We start from the raw sequence: 8,906 nt of genomic DNA on the forward strand, positions 1-8,906 counted from the left end.
TTCAAGCCCTACGGTGGGCGCCAAAAATGTACACTTGATTTGTGTCACACTTTAAACCATTCTATCCAAACGATTCCATGAGTTGGAATGCTTGGATGCCAGCTTAGAGCTCCCTATCCACGGAGTGCAAGAAGCTATATTTCAAGAATAAAAAGGCTCTCAGATGAGCCTTAGAGATATTCTTCTTGCTATTAAACCATGCAATGGAAGGTTCCTAAGACAAGATGCAAGAATGCAAATGTCCCAAGGAGTTCCTCAAGAATGCAATGTAGCTAAAGATTAAACTAGAATGAATATGAAAAGTGCAGCTATTCTAAGCATGGATGAGAGTGTTACAATCCAAATATTAAGCTATGTGAGATATATTATTGCAAAATAGAAGCTAAACTAACATGCAACATGAATCTAAGCTAAAATGCTATGGTATGAGAGAATGTAGACAAGAAATAGAAGTTCTCCACAAAGCTCCAAAGAAACCTGTTAGAAAACCTGCAGCATAACAATATTCAAAATGAGGATGGATCATTTGAGGGGGAAAGCTCTCTCCCTTTTAAAGTCATACGGACGGTAGAGATCAAGATGAAGATGGTGGATGATCAACGGTGGAATTCGAAAAGAGGAGTGATCCATGTGCACACACAAGTCAACCAATAGAATATAAGTTGACTTGTCACATAAGACAAAAGTCTCACAAGCCTTTTCTTTTAATTGTAAAATAGAAAAAGGACTTTATGTGTGCACTTTAAGTGGGTTAGAAGAATGGGGTCTTTTATTTAATTAAAAGGGGACATGTTCTTTTAATCAAATAATGAACTTAGGATAGCATAGTCAAACTATAGGTTATAATCAAATAAATTGATTATTAGCAATTTGGTCTAGTTAAATGATTAAATTAATTTAGCCAAAATGTTGAAAAGGGGGCTAATAGTCTAGATGACCATTTTTAGGTGATTACAGTCCCAAAACCCCATAGTCTACCATACTCCCAGGACACCACTAGATACAGGAACCTGTCTGTCAAAGCATCATGCACTCGTCTGGATTGTCTCTACACCCTAGAGGGCATCATAATGTGCACTATTTGGCTGATCAACCAACATTTTTACTATGCATATTGAAATTAGAGTTGATCCTCAAAATCATCCTCTCTACCTATAGGCAGTATAGCTCCCCAATTCTCGTAGTTTACACAGGTGTCTAATCAAACATTATAATCTCATCCAAGCATCATTTCTAGAATCCTATCAATCTGGTAGATGTGTACCTGGATAGGTGGCTTATATCAACATGCTTACAATTCCCTGGGGTGTCATGTCTCTCATTAGATAATAGGTTGTGTCACACCTATGTCCTCACATGACCATACCATCAGTAGAGTCAACCCTGGTCCTATGATCCTTTGCATCTTATAGGCGCACATATGTAAATCATAGTATAGTTGAGCCAAGATGGTGTGACCCTAGCAGAAAACCACGTTGTCATCCTATAGTAGAGTGCTAAGAACTTGTGCCCATCCAGTTGGAAATCCATGCTCAACATGGTCTGGTACCATCCTCCATATCAGTGAGGCCAAGTAAAGAGCTAGTCATGATAATCTCTAGTCTAGCAGCTCCCTCCATGTTAGCCATGGTCGTTGAATCAGTAATCATAGTCTCCATCCAAAGCACTCCCACAGATATGGATCTTCTCCCTCTAGCACATACTCTGAGTATCTTTCATAGATCAAAACTTGCAATATCCATCACACGTCTCATAAGGTCATCATCACCTCTCGTATTGGCATATAGAAGCTCGAATTCAGTGTATGCCACCACTCCACCAATGTTGATAGTTGCATTGAATGCACCCTTAAGTCTGGCCACTCATATGCTCAAGTCCACAAAGCTACACATCTCCCCACTCTGCCTCCATGAGTCTCTCCCCTAGGACCATAGTCACTAGAGTGTGTTCCCATTACCGAAATGTCACCATTGGCAACTGCATCACAAACATGCAATAGTCAATCTACGTTTTTTCCATGCTCTTATTATTTATCTAAGTATGGGGCATCTTTCTCTCTCCACCCCCAATCATCACTACCACCGAAGTTCATCAATTTTCCCAAATCATTGAAGACACTAATCCATGTCTACATGGATTAGTGGAGATGCCAAAATGTGAAGATATTGATCTGGCATCTCTGGTGGCTTTGTAGACGTCAATTTTCATGTTGATGATTGTTTGTTGTTTTGTCATCTTCAGAGATGAAAACATGGAGATCATCAACTTTGACCCAATCCCTACTCTCTTTCTTCATCTACATAGACAATAAGATGTACCTTGTCATCTTCAAAGGTGACAAGTTGTATCATGTCAAATCTGCAGAGGAAGTTTCCCCAGTTCATCGTCTGTGAAGATGACGAAGTGAAGAACTATCATCTCCACCCTAACCTCATTTTTCCCCAATTTCCCACCCTAAAAATGTGTTTTTAAATTCATAATCAAAAAATTGACAATTTGGGATAGTTGACTTACCAGTGGTCCCATGTCGGTCGATCTCTGATGCACCCAAATGTGCTCTCCAAGCTGTAATCTCTTGATCGGACCCATCTTTTGCTCTAGTTCTCTACTCTCTGGGTGTGCAAATGACTCTTCCAAGAGCCCCTTGGAGGCTTATATAGGCCCTATGAGGTCCCCTTTTAAGCCTGTATCCATTCCTTGGCCCTATCTACCCTTTCTTATCCCCAAGTCATGCAAAGTGTTCATCTATGTCTTTTTCCTACCCTTTCTTTTCTTCTTGGGTTTTTTTCATGAAAATTGCACCAAATTTATTTTTTGCTCTATTTTCCCAAGGGGGCACCCTCCTCCCTTGTCATCACTACAACTGGGACTTCTCTCCTCTCCGGGACAACTTATATTTTATTTTCTTTGATATAATGTCGTCCCAACATCACAACAAAGAGGCACAAATTGTAGATGCTTAAAATCATCCCAAACACTATATTAATTTATTTAATGTTTCCCTTAACACTATAGTTGATTATTTATTAATTAATTATATTTATCATGTTCTTCTAATTTATTTAATTAAATAGGTTCACCTCCCTAAAGTATTTAAATTTAATTTAAATGTGTTCCCTCTAATGTGTTAAATTTATTTAATGTATAGTGCTCCATAAATCCCCTTCTAAATAAATTCTAATTTATTTAATTCCCTCCATTTTATTAAATTCTCTAATCCTATGATTAAATTAAATCCTATTTAATTTAATCCCAATCTCACCTAAAACCTAGCCTACCACCTATCACTCTTGTCCTTCTAAGTCTACCCACTAGTTAATCCCACTTTATTATCCTGAATACCCTCTTAAATACCTTTTAGCCCCTAAGTGGTTTCTCACACATGTGTGAGCAACTCAAAATTTAAGAAATCCCCCCTTTCATTAATTCTTCCAAAAAGTCTCTTACACACTTGCCCCTCTTCCTTTCTCCAAGGTTGCTCACACATGTGTGAGCACACCTTAAGCCATCTTAATTAATCACCAAAAATGCTTATGTTGACCTTTGCATGGCTTGTCTCCTTAGAACACGTGTCTCTCTTGTGGCACCTATATGGATGCCACCTCCCCAAGGCCTCTCTCAAGCTCTCCATAAATCTTCATCTCCCTCATTTGCATTATTATCATGCTAGTATGATTCTTGAGCTCTTAGTAGTTTTATGCATTTTTGCTAACCTTTAGTGGTTGCTTTATTTCATTTTCATGGTTAACTTAATTTATTTTCTTGTATCCATCTTTGAATTATTTTAAGCACAGTTGCATCCATAACCATTGTTTGAAGCATTCTCCTCACATCTAGTTAGCTTCATACATTTTACATTTCATGTCAAATCATCTTGAGATTCAATCATTGTGTTTGGGAGAGCACATCCACATCCCTCCAACTAGAGCACACCAACAAAGTTCACACAGGTGCTCTTGTTGAGCTTCTCTAAGGTTGTGTTGGACTCATATCTATTGGTTGTTTAGCTTAGTAAAATGCAAGTAGTTTTAGTTGTTTTATTGTTTGAATCTTGATATATGAACATATACAACTAATGTTTATCTTGTTTAAGCGTGCCCTCGACAGGTAGATTTTTTACGTATACAATATGATTAATCATTGATCTATCAAGAACACAATATTGAATAGCATAGGCATTGAACACATAACTATACATTTTATTCATGTCATTGATATTCTTCTTCATCCATCTCATCATCAAGATCATTTTTGTCATTGACATCATCACTGCCACTATCATCATTGTCGTTGTCATCATCATCATCATCATTTTTATTAGTAGTAGCATCATCTTCATTTCTTCTTCATCTTCTCTTCGAATAACTCTTGATCATGATCATCATCTATATCATCTTCCACTTCTTCCTCTTCTTCAGTATCTTCTTGTTCCACTGCATTATACTTAATCGGTCTTCCTTTTGGATCATGTCTAACAACAAATTACCAACACAGTTTATGTGGAACCTTTGAGTAAAATACCTGCTCCCATTGTCTTGGAAGAACATAGGACTCTTCCCCAACTGGCTCAAACAACCTTTTATTAATAATTGGGAATCCATTGTCATGTTCAATAATAGCTCTATCAGGATCATTTTGATTGAGTCGTATTTTGTACCATTTCATGACCAAGAGAATTGATTTAAAGGAATTAAAGTCACAGTCAAGTATATCAACCAAAATGCCATAATATCAATTTTGAGACTCTCAAGGATGTAAGTCATTTATAGATGAAATATTAGTCACCTGGAAGACTACACTTATCCCAGAATCACAAGTTCTCTTCATGTCATCTAACTTTTTGATGCAAAATTTATAACCATTGCATTACATAGCCTTGTGTTGTTTCACCTACAATAATATCAAACATGTATAAATTATTATATCAAGAGTTGAAAAATATACTGTTAATTAAAAAAATTATAAGTACCTAGAGATCTCTTAAACCATATGGTAAATATATTTCCTTTTGTGTAACATTGGGATCTCCATTATGATGATCTTGTATAACCAATGAAAACACGGATTCCCATTTTAATCTCTAACCAAAATGTTGATATCGTTCAATCCATACCATCATCCAATCTTGATTGTTTACAAAAAAATAAAAGTATTGCATCCCATTATTTAGCAACTGTACAAAAGTAAATAGATGGCTTACAACGAATTAATTAACTACAATAACATCTTAAAATTTATTACCTTTCACTTTTCTAATTCTATCTTTCTCCACCAAGTAATCCGCTTTAAATTTTTAATGGAGACGAGATCCCAATGCAATCTATATGGGTCTTTGTTGCAAGATTAGAAAGATATTGAGTAACGTACACCATAATCTAGTATACCATATATCCCTCAATCATATAACCATTGGAACATGGTCTTTATCGAACCAGTCCCTTCAAAATTTCAAATGCCACTCATCGATCCACATTGACCTAGTCTGTACAGGTCCACACAATTCAATCTCCTCAAATTGGTGTATAAGGTAGTGTTATTATGCATTGAAAAAAGTTTAAGGTAAACACTTTTTCATTTCACACATTAGTCGACAAATTCTTTTCTTCCAATATTTTATATCTTCTTTTTGGATATATTTAGACGACAACCACGTACAATGGATTCAAGATACAAAAATATATAATTATGAGACTTTAAAATATTACTTGTTTGATATTATTGTTTGATATATTGAAAAAATATCATTGCTTACCTCATGTATTTCCCAAGATCATATATCATTTGTTTGATATTATTGTTGAAGTTCTCTAGGAGCTATAGGGGTAGCACATACTACAAAAATTGTCAATTGATCATTTCATACAATGAAAATTGAATGCAGTTACACAAATATATTATAAATACAAAAGACCATGACTTACCTTGATGAAGGTATGTCAAGGTATGTCAATCATGTGTTTTCATCCCTGACCCAAATCACTTTTTTTTTATATGAGATTGCTTATATTCACTACAAATCCTATAGGAAATTGAATTTTTCATTTGCCTTGTTTCATGGCATTTCTTTGTTGCTCTATTAATAACCAAGGAAGGGCACTTCCATTAATCTAGCCTCCATTTTTTTTTATTCAATGATATTTTTCATTACATGATTGGAATCATGAATGTCACTACAAATTTTGTCAATTTTTTCTTTGCCATGCCTTCCATCCAATATTTTCCATTGTGTCTCTGTTACATTATTTCCAATATGTATAGTATCAAACAAATGCACAATTTTTAGTTTCTCATAGTAGGGAAGCATACTAAATTCTTTGGGATAACATTTTAGTCCCTTTCGAAGGTGGTCAGTGATGCCTTGATGACCTTCATAGCCATCAATTACATAATTAGCCAACAAAACACAATCAAAATATATAATTTCTAAACATAAACCATTAGGTGGAACAATATTGCCTCGAATTATATTATATTTCAACTACCATAGGTGAGGTGTCATTCGTCATGGCTTTGATGTAGTCTCTTCTTTCCCATTGAAAAGATGTATATCTGCACTTCGATACTTATCATTTCTATAGAGGACGTGTCTATACTCATCAAACACCTATTTTCTTAAACTTTTGGAATGATGATATTTCATCTTTGGACAACACACTGGACATGAAAATTTTCCATTTTTTTGAAGACCTACAAGATAACGATATAATTGGATTAAACATGTTAATTTTTAGAATTAGAATTATCGCGTACAACTAGAATTCACCATAACATACCAAATAAATGTGTCAACCCTGGGGCATCATGAATTGTGCACACAAGCATTGCATGGAATTCAAATTTTCTTTTTCCAATTGGTCTAGAGATGCCATACGTAGTGAAACCATTCCATAACACCAACAACTCGTCGATAAGAGGTGCAATATATATATTCATTTCTTTCACTTGGTACTTACCTAGTTGAATGAACAACAACATCATATAATTATTGTGGTCATTTCACTCCAAGACTTATAATTACATGTTATAACTTTAAAATTAAAAATACCTAGAACAATCATTGTCAACATAATATGCTCCCTCTTTATTGACATCCATGGAGGAAAGTTATTGTTGATAACATAAACAAGCCACACTGAGTAAATAGATCTCATCTCTACAAATCGATTGACATCATCTACTACTAGAGGAAGCCTGAGATTTCAAGTTTCTTCTTTAAGTGTGACCACTTTTCCTCTGTGTCCATAAATGTTGAACCATCTATGGCCATTCGAACAATGGCATCTTGACTCATGTTGCCTGTATGGTAATCCATAAATTATGCCAAGCTACTACACCTGAATAATTATTTCACACATAGAATAATGGGGATGTAATGAAGAACCTTGTGAGGCAAATTTTTTGTCATTTGATCATCTTGATATATGCTCATATGGAATTCAAGGTATTATGTTGCATATTTACATTCTTTATGATAAACAACATGATCTTCGAGACAAGCATATATTGTTTGATACTCCATTCCAATATGTTTCATAGTGGCATATAATTCTTGGTACGAGCAAGGAAGAGAATTTGATGGTGGTAATAGAAACCCACCTATCAATCTACAACAAAAAATATAAGTCATTATGATAAATAATCTTAATGGTACATATTTCACCTTTTATAGAATATAATGACATATATGATAAACCTTAGCATATGTGACATTGCTATGTTGGATAAACCATTCATAACCTTCAAATCCACCAACATCAATACAACAAAGAGAAGAGTAGATTGGGAGCCTTTGTAAAGGGTTGTGCTCACCTTCTCAAGTAGAGATATATCATGGGTAGTCTCAATGTCATCCTCATTATAATCATCATCATTAGCAATAGCAACAATAGTAGCAATACCAATACCAAATGTGTCAAGGATTAATGCATTTGTACCATCATCTTCAAATGTGTTTTGTGGCACATGATCATCATCTTCCATTGGATCATGATCTTCAACTTCAATACTCACACCATTATGTTCATCTATATTCACAACTCCATATTCCTCTAAGATGTGGTGATTCATATCATGCACTGCCCTAGGGAGATCGACCTATATAAAAATGATGATAATCAAACCCCCCTTCAATGTGATAATCAAACCTCCTTCCATGGTTCATATGTATATTAGTTGTGGAAATAATATAACAAAAAACTTACTAATGGATAATATCAAACCCCCCTTCAATGTGACCATTCTCCCTACAATGTCTCTTTGTTGTTTTCATTTTGATTCTTCTTGTCTTTAAGTCATTATAACTCTTGCATGGACAATAACATTTGTCATCGCCTTCTCTATGAAAGTTAGATAACAATCTAGCAGTTGTCTCCCTATTTTGATTGAATTCCCTTGTATTATCTGATATGATCCTTCTTCACAAGAATAACTTATGCTTGTACCCTTATTCAATTGGTTGTACTTGCTAGATCTATCATTCATAACCATTTCACCATACACATCAACATTAGAGAGAAAACCTTGAAAAAATTGGACATGGAGTACTTAATGTTTATATTTGCACATATGGTTTTGAAAGGAAAAAAATAGTGTACTTAATGTGTATATTTTCAAAATAATTGGACATGTTGTACTTAATGTTTATATTTGCACATGGCTTTGAAAGAAAAAATTTGGTGTGCTTAATGTGTATATCTGCAAAAAATAATGGGCATATTATAATTAATATTTATATCTACACATATGGTATTGATAGCAAATGGTCACTATGTTTTCTTGAGGTGAGAACTCTTTATTTGTCACAAAAAATATCAAACAAAAAATTACATGTTACGGCAGGTTTTATAAATGATATTTTACTTTATAAATTTAACTTTACCACATAATGATTATTTTAAACATGTCAT

The sequence above is a fragment of the Cupressus sempervirens genome, chromosome 2, assembly GCF_028749045.1.
Source record: "Cupressus sempervirens isolate cs-2001-9-10 chromosome 2, ASM2874904v1, whole genome shotgun sequence".
NCBI classification, from domain to species: Eukaryota; Viridiplantae; Streptophyta; class Pinopsida; order Cupressales; family Cupressaceae; genus Cupressus; species Cupressus sempervirens.